Genomic DNA, 16,538 nt, shown 5'->3' with positions numbered 1-16,538 from the left:
GAGACATAAATTTCTCACATGACCTACTACAAACCACAATGTTGACCCTCTGGAAAGGGGGTCAAGTTGCCAGCAGTAATGGCTAAACCTCTGCATGCTCACAGAGCAGCTTACACACATGTGGAAATAAAATATTTCTTTTCTTTTTTTGTTAGCAACTTCTCCCAATGACCTTTATTTAAAAAAATTTTTTGAGCAGAAATTAAGACACCAGATTCTTGACTCTGCCAAGACAAGTCTGTGCATGACAGGAGGTCCTCTGTTGATTCTCTTCAAAGGCATATGCTCTGGGCATGATTCATAGTGGAAAACAAGAGCAGCAGTGCAGTTACTCCAAAGTACAGATGGATGTTAGCAATGAATGCAGTACAACAAACCTCAGAAATGGCCATTTAGGGGGGAAAGAGCAAGAAATACATTACTCTTCAGAGTCACATAGGAAATGCAAGGCAATTATGCTGTATGACTTACTTAAAACAAACACTACCCAGCACTATGAACTTAAAACCTCAGGGCCAACGTGACTTGAAGACCCAGCCTAAACAGACTCACTGGCTGAGAACACCACATGCAGACAATAACACAATAGGATATTTGTCTAAGGAGACCTTGGCACTAGATCAGTCACACACCTCACTCTATTATAAGGCTCCTTCATGCTTTGGGCTGTGACACCACTTTGCATATAGATAGTATGAGAAAATAAATTCTCTGATTAGTGTCATGCTGAGCGTCCTTGCCTCGCTTCTCAAAGAGGTGACTCTGACACAAGATATAACTCGTGAGAACAAGGTACCAAAGAAAGGGAGAAACAGGCCAACCACTGTCTCCAGTAGCAGCTCCACCTTTTCAGTACCGGAGTTGTCTCTGGTCACTACCAAAGAAAGCTGCCCTACCAGAATTATAGGGTGAATATCAATCTATCAGCATGGGGAGGAGGGCTGTTACCCACTTTACAACCTCCTGCATGAAGATATGCTGTCTAGTCCTTATTTTCTCATAAATAAAAAAAAGTCAATTTCTTTCATCAATAGAAGTAATTGCAGAAGCCATTGTTTTTCAGTAGAAGTCATAAAGTCCAGGATCGTGGTACTCAATATAGTAAGTATTTCTACTTTATTACCCGTGAGAAGTCCACATTTCCACTGCAGGACTGCTACAGATTTGTGGATACTTATCTTTCAAATGTATAAGTGTTAAAGGTGTCTGTGGCATGCAGTGTGGCAACCCATCCTCCACCATCAAAATGCCTTTTCTCTATCAAATTCAAGTGCCCTTGCAGGATTTCTTATGACTTATTTCCTGTATATTCTGTACCATTGGTCTTGGATTGGGAACTGGGCGGTGTAGGAAACAGCTTAAATGAAAAGAGATTTTTCAGGTGTACTGAGCTTACTAAGAAGACCAACTGAACAATTCAGCTGGTTAAAAAAAGCATTTTTTGTAGGCTTTTCAAATGTGAGCCTAGAAAACTGAAATTATTCATAAATACAAAGAGTGTTCCCAGGCTTTAAAGAAAGACTGCAAAACATATCTAATAATTATTAGATTGAAGAAATTAATTATGGGAAGTCAGAGATTCTGTAGAAATCTTTCCCGAGACACTACCCACTCCAGCTGTTTTGCATGCTGATTTTAAACACTATTTATTTCCCAAGAAGGAAAAAGCCTTAATCATGCTTCTCATGCCTACTGCTAGAAGTCTTGAAAGGTATAATACAGAAAAAAACAGAAAAATTTCTCATTCACACAGCACCTAGGATAGTTATTTTTACATTGAGTTCATGGTAGCATCCTCTAAAGTGAAAAAGAATTAAGGCAGGGAGATTTATTAACATGGTTAGGTAGAGCTGCTTTTCTCAAAAAAAAGGTTGCCGAAATAAAATATGTCACAATATCAGTTTGGCTTGCATACCTGCTGGCACTTCTGATCTCTGATCAGCAAAGATAAGTTTGTACATTATTCTGAAATAATTATTTCAAACTTGAAGCATAGATAATATCTGCGAAGCTTTGGAGAACAGAACAAGCAAGTCAATGCCTTTCCTAACAATAATGGAAGGGTCATGAGTCACATCTCTTCAGAAAATCCTTGTGCCAATCTAGCGTCACCTAAGGATATAAATTGAATGAATGTTCTCCATCTACAAGCTCAGGTTTGTGATCTCAGTCAGTTATTGCCAAAATTAGAATAGGACAAAACGTCGCAGATCAACACCATCAGAAACTCTGCAGCATATGCAAAAACCTCCTACTTCTGATGACACTGTTTTGAAAGAACAGGACACCAATGACCCTGACAAAGAACAAGAGAGAAATTTTCAAGAAGTCACCATGCTCCAAGTGTGAAAATATGTTATATTATGAGGCAGAATACATCTTTTGTTGGGAGAAAAACAAGTACCTTAAAAAAAACCCCAAAGGATTCAGATTCATTAAATACTGGGTAAGTGAAAGATGCCACATGCAGAGGGGTAGTACCAAGTCCTGCAGTGCTGAAGACGGACAGCAAAACCTCTGGTTTTGCCAGTAAAGGGATTGTGGCTCTACCAGATGGCTGACCCATTCTCAGAAGATGGGAAGCTTTTCCTTCAGGATTCTTCTCCATGAAGTTAGGAAGCAGGATGTGAAATCAAACGAAGAACCTGGTTTGGCTTTAATTGCAACCCTGCAAACAACTGCTTCTTTACTTACCTAATTACTACTGAACTTTTCTGTTATGTTTGCTAATTATATGAACAAGCATAAGGTGCAGCACCTCAGCCAGAAAGGGAAGATTCACTATTCAAAATTTTTGCAGAAAAAAATCCCAATATTTACTCACATGTATATGTTACCTTTCAGCAAGTTTTCATTTGTTATCCACAGACAACCATTTATGACAGCAAAACAAGACTAAGACTACATTATACCACAGAGTTTGCAGTACTACAAGCAAATCTCTCTGCTTTGAGTTAACCAAGCACCCAGTCGAGGAAAGTGAGCTTCCCAAATAATCTAAAATTGCTGTACAACAGAAAAAAAAGTACAGTTAGGGTGAATTCAGATACTGTTGTCATCAGAAACCTACTAATTGCTATGAAGTTACTGTGCAACTCAGTGCCTCCAAGGAGGCATCCATTCATCCAGCAAGTCACAACCATTAATAAAGTCTTCGAGCTGTGCTAGGTGTTAGGCTGTGTGATAAGAGGCTCATTTCCATGAATGCAAAAAGAGCACAGAGGAAACCTCAATCACCTGATAACAGAGAGAAGAGCTCCAGCCCTGGGCCCTCTCAGGGCTGCTTCAAGGGATCCTCATCCACAGGGGCAGGGTATCACCTACAGGAGCATGTTATGGGACAGAAGAAGAGCAGTCCAGGATTGCACAAGACTTAAAACAGAACAGAGGAACTGTAGGTGGGAGAAGGGAGGATGCAAGACATTTTGTAGAAAAACCTGCTCTGTATACTAGAAGGATAAGAGGGAAAAAGAAGGCCAGTCACATGTAAACAGGGCTGGCATCTTGTCTAGCATCAGATCACCACAGTCTTCATCACAGTTGCACAGGTGACTGCAGCAAGCAAGGGTGCACCTGTCAGTCAGTGACCACTAGTGAATATCAAGCCAGACAGCCACTGAGGAAGATTAGTGGGCTGGGAGCCAAGATGCACATAGATGTGCTTCTGAGGCAAAAACAGTGGGAGCAGGATACCCAGAGCTAATGCCAAAGAGACCATTGGGTGAACTGAATGATGCCTTGGAATGGATGTGCACATCTATGTGCGATAACATATGTGTTTCCGTGCACGAGGCAGCTGGAGATTATATGATCCAAGAGCCATTTGCAGAGTAGAAGGAATGTCTAAGATCATCACCTGGAAGGACCCACATTGCATATTTGTATTTCCCACTAACAGACCTTCAACCTGATCAGCCAGAAACAGGAACAGTATGAGTCTGTCGGTGTTGTTTGCCTTTGCATGAGCGATAGCTGTTTCTGCCTGTGTTCACCTGTGAGTCCTTCTGTGTGTACACAAGTTTGTGCACACATCTATTGGGAATACATGCTCAGCTACACAGCTAGTTGGACCTGTGGGTGTGGAGCTTTGGCAGCCTCTTTCCTATCAGACATCTGGATTTAGGAACCCCTAGCAATAGGTTCAGCAATCATATATCTTGCAGTATATCCAAAAAGTTGGAAGGTAAACCAAAGAAGATTTACTCATGTTGACAAAGTAACTGATTGCCTTGGAATTAATTTGTGCAGAACAGCATTTGGCTTGTCCAAGGTTTTGTTCTGCAATGCTACTACCACTTCTGCAGGGAAAGAGTAACTGGAAGATGTAAAGCTTCAGCAAAAGGAATGAAATTAGCAGCATATCTTTCCCAAGGGAATAAACAAGTGAGCTTTTAGCAGGTCTTTCAGAAATCTCGGGAATTCAGACTCCATCTTGTATTCCTGCAAAAGTAAAATTGAGAGCAATGAATGCCCTTATCAGATCTTCCAAAGAGCTTGGTTATTATAAGCTGCCATAGAAACTCTTTAATCCAGTCTGAGTTTATGCAAAATACCAAGCAAGAATTTAGAGCTGAACCTGAAATGTGAATCCAATGGACTTGGAATGCACAGCTGGAAAGCAATGCCAAAGGGAACTTGGACAACTGGCGAATGACTTAACCATCACCAACTACAGCAGTCCTGATAACTGTGAAATATAAACACGTCCGTTCCTGCCAGGTCAACTAATGCATACTAAATAAGTGAATTCTACCTACAGAGTTATAGAAAAGTAGAAATGTCTCCTACAGATCAGTTACTAAAAAATTTTATGGTGGGTAATGAAGACTTGGACAAAGAAGAAATTCCAGTAGTGGCTCATGTTATCTGGTTGGTGTTTGTCCTCCCTCTCACACACAAACAGTTTGCTATTGCATAGCTTCAAAGTACTTCCATTTCTGATGTAACACCAGCCTTGTTGATCACACATCCAACATTCACATTTAGTATAAGATGAATAGACTTAGGCAGATTTCTACAGCTCTGGTGAGCATGGACCACAGCATCCATATGGTAAGAGCTGCACCTGTGCAATTCTAACAGTCAACATCATGGTGTTGTTAGCTCTATTCTGATTTTTAAAAAACTGACCTCCTTTTAATCAGTAAATAACAATATTTAAGGTGTAATGAAAAAAAAAATCCACGAAACCAACAACAGCAATAACAAAAACCCAAACCCCCAACATAAACCAACCAACTGAACCACAGAAAACTCAAACCAAAACAACAGTCCCCTGTTTGTCTTTTAAGGAGAAGACACCCAGGATAACAACCCCCTGCAGTATTTTCTTGGGTAAGGACAGTAAGAAAAGGCTGAATTATTTGAACTTGAGGTAGAGGAAAACTGACATGATTTATTGAGCTTTTGTCAAAGAGTGAGTGACAATTTTGCCTTTTTTTTTTTTTTTTTTTTAAGTGTAACTTCCCACAAAAGATATCTAATCCAAGTCAGCTGAAATTAAGTTCGGGTTGTCATAAGAATAAAAAGTAACCATGACAAGGAGGAGTGAGGAGCTGTGTTGCAGACAACTTTCCAGAGACGGGATGGGATCTGGAGAGGACAGGACACTAGAGGTGGCAAATGCTGAGGAGACAGGACAGAAATGTGCAGATGTTGCTTCCTGCACAATACTTTCATGAAAAAGTAAAATATAAAAAAAATAGATGTGTGGAAAAAATAGAAAAAGGGTAGAGACACCTCTCATATTCATATTTAGAGGTGAATGCTCACTCAATAACAGACCCACCAGCACACGATATGGAAAACTGCACAGGGAGAAGAACTTGCTGCCTGGAAATGACAACTAAAGATACTCTTGCCTCTCTGTTAAAGTACAGAAGTCCCTGGCCCCTCCTAGCAGGGGGCTGCACAGCTGCACCCCTTCATACCTGCCACACCATCCACTGATAAATGAGAAAGTGAGAAACAAGCCCCCTAAGACTGCTCTTGCAAAGATGATTCCTGTATAGAGCAGAAAAAATGTAGCAAGAAGTAAATTACCCAGTGCTTTGCTATGTATTAAATGCATATACAATTTGATTTCTGAATTACAGATTATGAAACATTGGCCAGTTCTGGTAGGAACTTAAAGTCCAGATACCCTTTTGTAAGGAACATAGGCCCTCTTCATGCTTATGTATTGACTGAGCAGACCTATAGACAAAATGTGCCTGGTAACAGTTTAATATATCCCATCTTTTTCCATCAATCATCAGCAGGTGCACGCTGCAGTACACAGCTAACTTAGGAATGAGCACATTTAAAGCAAGTTTCAGAAATGAGTTGTGGAAAATAATTTTTACCATGTTACACAAGACAGTAGATCTCAGTGGTCCTGCCTGCCCTTCACTTGGATCTGTCCAAGTTACTCTTACGCTAGCAAGTCGGACTCTGAAAGCAATTTAACCACAGAAATTGGGGACATTACCACCAGCATCCCAGATATCAACCTGTTTCCTTTGGTAAATTTTACAGATTGTGTTGAACTGGCTGCTACAAATACCCAAGCAAGTTTCAAGCTAAATCAGCTTTCGATGTGCCTAAAAAACCACCCTTTCTCTCTGTACTGGTCCAAGTCGTGAAGCTGCTGACTACCCAGATTATACCCCATGTTGGACATGGAGACATTGCTACAAGTGCTCAATGAGGAACCCAGAAGTGCCACCAAGCATTTTCCCCTATGCTTACTAGGAAAAAAATTCCTGTTGATGTCCTTAGTAGTTATGTGCAGGAATAGAAAATGGTGATCACGTACACGCCTTGCTGGATAGCAGGAGATGTTAAGCAGCACTATTTTTGCCTGTAGACAAGCTCAAGGGGAAAAGCAGATAACTGTGACATTTTTCAGAGGGTCATCCCTGCAGTTACAGAGCAGATCTGCATTTGGAAGGTGTAGGAGAACTGCTTTCAAGTTGCAGAATCTTTATTTTGGGAGACTTGCACACTACACCGACAAATGCCCAACTTCCCTGCCTTTAACCTCATGTCCAGTGACATTATCAAGAACAAACTGGTGCTAAGAACTCTGCTTTAGGCTTAAGGAAAAAGAGGTGCTGAACTGGTTATCTGAGGAGTGCTAGAAGCTATTTTATGCTGGAGAAAATGATAAGGCATGTTAATATTGTTCAACATATTAAAAGCGCTGCTTAGTTGAGAATGCATTCCCTCAGGGAAAAAAAAATAAGGTCAAAATGGGATTTACTTGACTAGACATTGTGGTGACTGTTGTGGTGATTAAGAAGTCTGAGATAAACAGTGACTGGAAAATTTATTGACATTAAACCCTTTAATCAAAGAAACAAACACATCATTAACAAGCAATAACTCAGAGTGATGGATAATAACTATAGTTAGAAGAAATGGAGATCTAAATCACAAGACAAAGTGGGAATTTTGCTTGACATAAATATTTTGCATTTTGGATGACTGTGGTTTCACACTATCAGTAAGATCTGGGAAGTGAATTACACCAGATTTTATTTTATGAATGTTTTAGGTAGAAGACAGTCATAAGGCATGTGAGTCACTGAAAGCCTCAAACCAGCGTATTATACCTTTATAAAATCTATTACTTGTGCCATTTTATAGAGCACAAATATTCTTAAGTGTCCCCAAAAGTGATTCAGTCCAAGCGTGGTGGAAATAAATTGGTCTAGGATGAAACTAAACTTATTTTCTCAGTGGCTTACCACTGGAATTGGAGTACAAACCTCTTCATCAGCCAGCATAGTAATTCACCCAGGCTTCAGCAGTGGGAGCATTTCTGCATCTCTTTGTGTTAACAGAGGCAAGAACATCAGTTCTGTTTCCATGCTGTAGGATAAATGGTTCTGACCACTGCACCACTAAAGCTAAGCCCTCTTTGCATGCATGAGTTAAGGCTGTAGCTTGACCATTACTTTCCTTTTCAGTGGCAATATCAGATTCAGCAGCTCCCAGCACACTTATTCCCCCTGCACACACTGTTCCTCAGCAATTCCAGTGCTTTTCTTCCACCAGTGCCCTGCACTGGCCAGAATTCCCAAACAGACAAGGGACAGAACACAGATGGAGCAACAGGGCTGCTTGCACTGGTGCTGCTGGCCAACAAGATCAATACCAGCCAGGCCGTGACTGGGCTCTGGTCACATGTTTTAATAGCTCAGCAATGTTCTATTGATGCCAGAAAGACTATAAAGCTAATATGAGAAATTGAATTAACTGTACTTGGCAAAAAAAAAAATCATAACCAAAAAGGCAAAAATATTTTTAACTCTTATGAAAACTGCATCATTTACAAAGGGCTCCTTTGGTTCAAGAAAACAAACCATTTGTCACATACGAGCAAAGTTGGTAGATATCGGATGTAAGAATCAGAGATTTGGAGAGATTTTTCCACGCTTTTTCTCTGCTTCAGCAGTTCCAGAGAGCAGGGTAATAGAGGTAAATTCCTATGGAACAAAAACTTAGTGACCTTTAATGTGAATTGCCCTAGGGCTCCTAGTCCTTAGAAGAGATAAAGTTGGATTGGAAAATAGCCTTCAGCTGGGAGGTCTGCTGCTTGCCAAACTTATGATGAACCACAGAGGAAGAGGGAAAACCATGTGCCCTTGAAACATCACAGTTCATATACAATCACGGTTTTGTCACTGTTAGCAGCTAAATTATCTGCACAGTCCTTGAGTTTCTGCGGTGAGCTCATCCTACACCAGCCTTTGGGTGTACTTTCTTCTCCCCCACTCTGAGAGTGCCCCATCAGCCCTCAGCACACCCGTTTCCCTCACAATACCAACAGGAGCTACCACACACATCGTCTTGAGGGTCACCAAGTGCATTGCAGGCTAAGGCTGATGCACACACAAAAAAATTCAGCCCCAGTTCGTTGGACAGCTGTGAAATGCACACTCTGTGTGCTTGGACACAACAGCCCCACAAGACATGGGGTCAAATCATGAAGCAGACTTACACTTTTTGCCAGGAAGGCTTCTTTCACCAGATCTCCACAGAACTGATTCATTTTCCACCAAAACAAAACCATGCAAAAAGAATATTTGTGTTCACCAGGTAGGGCCCGAGACAGAGTCTCACATCTCCAGCAAGTACCACATCCAGCAGACTACAGCAATCTCACTCCAGAGCTGGCTCCCTCCTGGAGGGCTGAACAAAGCCCAAGTTTGCAGAATATTTTGTGGACATATGTCAAGCCGACAAAACCATCTTCCTGAGCATTGTACCTTCAGTCAAGGAAGTTATGCAAGCTACGTAGGTTTGCTTGGTCCTGCCAAGAACCTCTGGCAATCCCTCCTTTATTTTGCTGTGGCCTTCTATAAAAAAGGTGATTGTTTTGATTTTTTGTTTGTATTTTTTTGTTGTTTGAGGTTTTTTAAGTGTAAACAGGAATGTTTGGCATGAAAAACTATTTATTTTTGTGCGTCTTGTGACTGTTGAGATCAAAAACTCCCATTATAGGCACACAGTAATATTTTCCAGCAAAATAAAACCTGGAATTTGAGTTAAATTACAGAATATTTTTTGAAACTAAAGTTAAACATAGAATTTGGTTTTGAAGTCTGCAATTTTAGAGCTACAAAAGATCAAATAAGCTTTAGTTAAAATGAATTAGAACCCTCAATTTAAGGTCTTTTAGATGGTACAGAGCTAACTTAGTTAATACCCAACATAACTGGATGAAAATTTTCATGTCAACAAAGGAAGGAGCAAATAACAACAAAATACAGCAAAACACATGAGTTATGATAAACAAGAATGAGCATCAGAACAATATGGGTTGAAGCTTACAATATTGTCTTAAAAATTTTTCAGGTGCAGGATATAAAAATGGTTACTGACCTACATGCTAAGCAACAGCAGGTAACAACAGCCACATCATCATCCTGGTGGAAACTGGCTTGGGAATCAGCCTCTTACCACTGGAGAGACACAAGCCCAGCTTTCTCACAACAGGGGCGAAGCAGGAGAAGGTCACATCATACTATCCAGGTCCTCACTAAGAGGCAGAGACTTACAGTGCCGAACATGGTAGCGGTGCCCATTGACAGTCTACAGCATAGCAAAGGATGAGCCAGGAGCCACCTAGGAGGGGGAAGAGGAAACCACAGCCTCACAGAAACTTAAGAGAGGACCAGCACCTCCAGGCTGAAGTGAAATGACCCCCCCTGCCCATGGTGTGGTTGGAGGGTCCAGGTGAGACTGGCCAATGGGGTTGTTAGGCCTATTAACTCTCATTAGGCATTTCCACAGGTTGTTCTTGAGGCTGTGAAAGACCCTGATTACACAGCCATGGCTTACACTGCCTGCCAAATTCTGTAGAAGTAACTGAGTACAAGACAGCTAAGGGACATGCCCCAAGAGTCTGGACCTATGAACTTCTGTAACCTTCCCAGGCACCTATACTTACATTCAAACTGATTTGGCAAAACAAGGTCAAAAAGTCTGAACTGAAAGTGGAATAGGCCAACTTTTAAGAAAGCTTGGAATGAATCAGATCAAAGACCACTTGGTATTTTATGTTTAGAATTTCCTTACCTTTTATTGTTGTGGGGTTTTTTTGTTTTTTTTTTTTTTTTTTTTTAGGTTGCAATTTCTCTTTTCTTCATACATACTGTATTTTCAAACACCATTACCAAAAGTTCTCTCAGCTATTTCCCTTGCCCTGGCATGGCAATAGCTTTTGAAGAATGATAATACCGAAGGTTGCCCCCAGCCTTAGTTATTCTGATTTGAAGCCATTTTTGTACTCAGCTCACAACACTTTAAAGCAACTAGTTTTTAAAGAGTGAATATTTAGAAAAATTAATTATTCTTTGGATTTTTTGAGTTGGAGGCACACAAAAGTATTATCTGCATTTGAATGCACCAGGAAAGAATATTTAACTGGTGTCAATAAAAAACATTATGGAGCTTGTTTCCTTGAGTCAGAACCTTCAAATCCCATGGGCCCCAAAATAACCATGCTTTAAAGTTCAGCAAATACGGTTCTGACTAATTTGATGACCCATAAGAGAACCGTGAACTTAGGTCAAATTATTGACCAACGTATTTTTTTCCTGAACAGAACATTAATACAGTGGCCATATGTCTAACGTGTACATTCAAACAACAGTAATTTCCCCGAGGAATTTGCAGCACAGAAATGAGTAATTACATTATGCAACATTTTCCAAACACACTCCACTCGTTCACGATTAACCACACAGCTATGTGCATGTGCCTATAATTCTGCTCTCTGAACTGCGGTTCTTTGTGGGAACCGCTGTTCTTGCATCAGTGCTCTTCGCCCACGGCGAGGTGAGAGGAATCTGAGTCACGAGAGGAATTTTGGTCAGGAGCTGTTTTCAGTGCCCTAGTTTTCACCTTGGATTTCCACAATCTCGGAGTTTACCATCTGGAAGAGGACAATCCCAAATAAGAAGCCAATTAAGATGAAAGCAACGGCTGGCTGCAGAGTTTTCCAAAATTGTGGCCCCAAACCCTGTGCTTAACTTAATCCAGAGCACCTTCCCACTGACAATCTTCCCATGCACAGCTGCTGCTGCTGCATCATGACAGCAAATTACTCCTGTTCATCAACACCAGCAAGAAACCCCTTGTGTTTAATCTTTCAGCATGACCTTTAAACAGCCATGGTAAGGCACATAAACTCAACAATCAGTGAAATCTGGATATCTACAGTTATTAGAATTGGAAATCTCTTGGCTTGCTCACAGCACCATTGGGTTCTCAGATTTGTCAGATATTTCACTATGTTCTTGCATCCTCAGGATTTTCAGTAAGACACACAGAGTTGGATATCTCTAAACCTCAGTTTTGAAAATAGGATTTAGTTGCTTCTGATGCCTAACTTATTCTGGTACCAAACCACAAAGTTCTTTCTTTCTTTCTTTCAAATAATCCAGAAGAATAAATTGGCAGAATTAGTTCATCTGGCATCTACCTGGTGCTTCCCACAAGACAAATGCATATCTTTTTTGAAAAGCTAATAGACTGCAAAATTGCCATGGTTAATTAAACACAAGAGTTACTGGGAAAACCTCTGATATTTGGTGCACAATTTACTGTTATGCATAAGTACATGAACCTCAGATAGAAAATGAAAAGTAAAGAAGATTGTAGGTGGGGAACACTGAAAAAACACTGACACTGAAGCTGTCAAATACCTGGCCTAGGTCACTCCAGGGTCTTGAGCATGCAGGTAGTGAGTATGTCCATGTCCTCCCAGGGTTTTTGGGAAGGGAACAGTGTGTTTCCCCCACAGGAAATATCAGAAAGCGTGGTGGCATTTTTGAGACACCACCAGGCGTGCTGGCAGAGCAAGGTACATGCAGCAAAGATGGAGAACTGAGACATTCTCAAAGCAATGCCTGATCTGAGGATGGATTTCCCCCAGGATTTGCAAGGGTGAGGAAGAAGGAGGGCACAGAAGGGGGGTCACAGCTGTGGCACAGACCTCTGGGTCTGGGACGCCCTCCCAGGATGGACACATGGCTGCAGTTACAGTGATTCCAAACTGATGCCTGGAGCTGCCATGATGAGAAGGGCTTAACACTTGTGAAGGGCTTAACACCTGTGATGGAGCCAAAGTGTTCGAGAACCATTGCATTTTCAAGGCTTTACCATGTTAAGTGCAGAGTGATTTGAGAGATGAGGCCATAACAGAGCCCTGACTTCTTTTAATAGTCTGGCTTTTCACATATTTTAGGAAGCCCACCTCAGATCCCCACTATCACAAGTCCTGGCTTGCCCTTGGCTGCATACACATGCTTGGCAGGAGTTACTCCATTGCACAGACAAACACGACCCACAGGAACTTCTCAAATCTTTAAAGAGCCCAAGAACAAAACTGAAAGGAAACTATTGATAGTAACCATGGTAGGCAAATAAACAACCCAACTGTGTGAAAAAGCTGCCTTGTCAAGGGAATTAATATTCTGTTCTCATATTTGTATGAAAGCTTTAAGAGGTGAATGTAAACATTGCAATGCATGACTCCTGCAATCCATCTGCGTTGTTGCTCATAGAAGAACCTCATGATCAGGAAACTGCATTCCCAGGGGATGATATGTACATGCGTTAATGAGGTCTGCAATGGGGAAGGCAAATATTTCAGTTCCTGCCTGGTCTTCCAGCAGCGTTCAAGACTGAATTTTGCTGACCACTGTTATCCCATGTGCTGTATGCAAGTCAGAACAGCTGCAATTCTGGAGATTACTGTGTGGAACAGCAGTTTTGGGAAAATTCATCCAGCAAGTTGTAAGCTATCACTTCAGAGCACTGAAACGAGGGCGCTGGCGGTACTACTCAGTCAACACATATGGCGCTTTGCTATGATTTCCATTTCAGAGTGTACTGTCACTTATTCTCTGTTTTTCTCACAGCTGCTCACTCCCAGTGTTAGCACTCCCAGAATAGCCTGCTGGCGTATAAATAGGGTTCTCCCTCTCCTGCACGCGGCAGTGCTGCAGACTGTACTGTTCTACACTTAATTTTAAGGCACTGTTAATGCCGCTAATACTGTGTCTTCCTGTTCCCAAGAGGCCTAGACACTGCAGGTTCCTGGGATTGCTCATTCTTGGGCGTTAGACAAATAGCAATCCAAAGAGTTCCATCTCAATTTAATCAGCAGGGAAAGCAATATCAAGGGAAAAAAATCTCAGTAACTAGAAGACCTTACTACCTCAAAGTATCTCATGCATGATTCTCTTGAGGTTCAAAATGAACACTCATTAAAGCAGCTCCACCTATAAAGGAGAAACACTGTCCTCAAAGAAACCCTGGTCTTTGGGCAGCACAGTTCTGCAAAGTCAAGCTTGTGGTATGTCACCACCAGACCCTGACTACGTGGCCATTTTGGGCATTATCACATTTCCCAGCCAAGAGGGATGCTCAGCCCTGAACCTGCATCAAGTCTCACTTAGGTTGCTGCAGCCAGGTCCTGGTGTCTTCTACTTATTTAATAGTTCTAAAGTGTTGTATAGCCTCCCTTGTCACTCAGTTGGGTACCTGACTCCGACCTGTTGAGACACTGCAAAGAGCAGCAATTGCTTTACATCTCATGCTGACAATAGAGAAGTATTTTAGAGTGCAGTTACAGTAGTTAAAAGTAACAGTACCCCAAAATCTTAAGAGCAAAGATTAGGATAGAACACAGGTTGCAAAACATTATTATTATTATTATTATCATCATCATCATCGTGTACATTCTGATAGTGAATGTATCAACATCATCATCATTATTATTATTCACATTCTAATAGGGAACACATAAAAGAGGTATCAAGAAATACCTAGGCTTCCACTTTTTTTCCTCTAGTTGATATGTAATTGCTGTTTTTGGTATGTCTCAAAGAAGTTTAAAAAGTGTGGTAGCTCTCAAAGTGATTTTCCTTTTTCCATTTGGCAGATTCCCTACCATGATGAACAAAGATGAAACAAACAAAAAAAAAGGTGAACAAGTCAATAGATTTTTTTCTTTCTCTGCCCTCACACAAGCACTAGCATCAGGGCATTACTGCAACAAAACTATTTACATTCTGTGTTTTTATGGGCTCTTGTATGATGGGATCTTGGAGTCTGGGTAGTACTCCTAAATGCCAATGTAATAAAAGGCAAATATAAATTAGAGGAGTTTGAACTGTTTTCCTCAATGTATTTTTAACCAGCAATTACCTATTAATCAAAGTAATAAATACTCTGTGGTCTAAAACTTCTAGATTTACAAGCAATAAACCCAACAATTTAAAATAGCTACTTGCATTGTCAGCAGAAGTTAAGACTGGACTTTTTTAAAACTAAAACACTCTGAACCAAGACATTTTAATGGTCAAGAAATCCTATAATTTTACGCAATAAATATGTTGTCCAAAAATAATGGGAGAAATAATGGTCAGGTTTCCAACTACTTGGTTAAGTTAATAATAACAGAAAAATGCTCCCTCTGTTGGTTGATTTTCAAATAGTATTCCGAATATCACAGTAGCATCCATTAAGAGAGTATATACTTTTTGTGAGGAAAAAATGCAAACCCAAACCAACCAAAAACCAAATGAAACAAAAACCCCAACAAAACTCCATAACCCAAACTGAGGCACACAAGAATAATCTTCATTATAAAATCAATTACAATTTAACAGCCATTAAGCCAAATTATTTGGATCCAGAAATAAATAATATACACACATCAGAACTCTTAAAATTTAATTTTGGAAGGTTTGCAGGCTAATTGTTTCTGGACCAGGAAAAGTACTCTCTTGCAATGGAAAGAATACTACTGTTATTCTGTTTTCTTGTGGAGTGAAAAGGCACCACTGTGTGTCATTAAGAAAACAGTTCTCTATTAGCATTGACAACAATAACACTAAGGAGGAATTTGGGAGTTTTGTTTATGCACATTAAATTTCCAACAAGTGGTTCTTTAGGAGCTTGATGGTTTTGTGCAATGAGGAGCTTTCCTGAGCCTAACAGTTTCCATCAAGGAAAAAAATTCTGTTTCCATGGAAACATCCGAGATGGACCAAGCATGGATTAATCAAAATACAATGATGCCTTTTTGCAAGGTACTAGGAAAAAAAATTCAGTTTTAAGTGAGCACCGCTGCTCTTTCCTTCCATTCACACTAGAAAGCATGGGAAATTCTCCCCAAATGTCTATGTGACATACAGGTTAATTAGCACAATAAAAAGTTAGGTTTTCTTACATTTGTAATTAGCATGTCATTGTGAACTAGGAGCCAAGGATATATTAACATGAAAAAAGAGAGAGAATGAAATAAATAATTTAAAATTACACTTACATTCCTCTTTTTTTTTTTTTTTTTTTTTTTTTGCTCCTGGTTATATCAAGTGACTCTTCTTGGGTTTGACAAATTTTAGTAATTTTTTTCTGTATTCTTAGCACTGCAGGCTCATTTCTTAGTACTGAAGGCTCATTCTGATATTCAAAATCCAAGCTATGGGTTAGGAATTTTTTTTTGTTGTTGCTATGAGTATACATGATATTATATCATTCTCAGCTACTGTCAGAGAATTTTCTGACACCACAATTTAGCTGCGAGTTCTGCCATTGCCCAGGGATGAACAAAAGACGATATAAAAGCCAGCCTGCCTTCATCCATGTTCTCAACAAAGTAAAATGAAACACGGCTCCATTTTTATCAGACCACTTCCACTGAAGTACTTCTTTTGTCAGTTCTTCGCCTTAACAAAATAGGCACCATTTTTTTATGATTGATGAAGTTATTTTCTAATTATTCTGTTATCAGAAGGTGTTCAAAAATGCTCTGAAGGTGTTAAGAGTGGCACACAATAATTAAAATAGAGACCAACAAATGCCAAATGACTGTAAGCCCTCCGTTTGTACACAACAACATGACATTAACGTTAGAGACACAAAATGCACTTCCACTTCTAGTCCTACCTCAGAATGAGGCTCCATTCTGAAAAATTGCCAGCAATCACATTGGCAGGGTTCCACTTTTGTGTTTTTCAAAGGTTTGGTAGCAA

The sequence above is a fragment of the Pseudopipra pipra genome, chromosome 5, assembly GCF_036250125.1.
Source record: "Pseudopipra pipra isolate bDixPip1 chromosome 5, bDixPip1.hap1, whole genome shotgun sequence".
Lineage (NCBI taxonomy): Eukaryota > Metazoa > Chordata > Aves > Passeriformes > Pipridae > Pseudopipra > Pseudopipra pipra.
The sequence above is the reverse complement of the archived record's forward strand: the minus strand, read 5'-3'. Positions refer to the sequence as shown.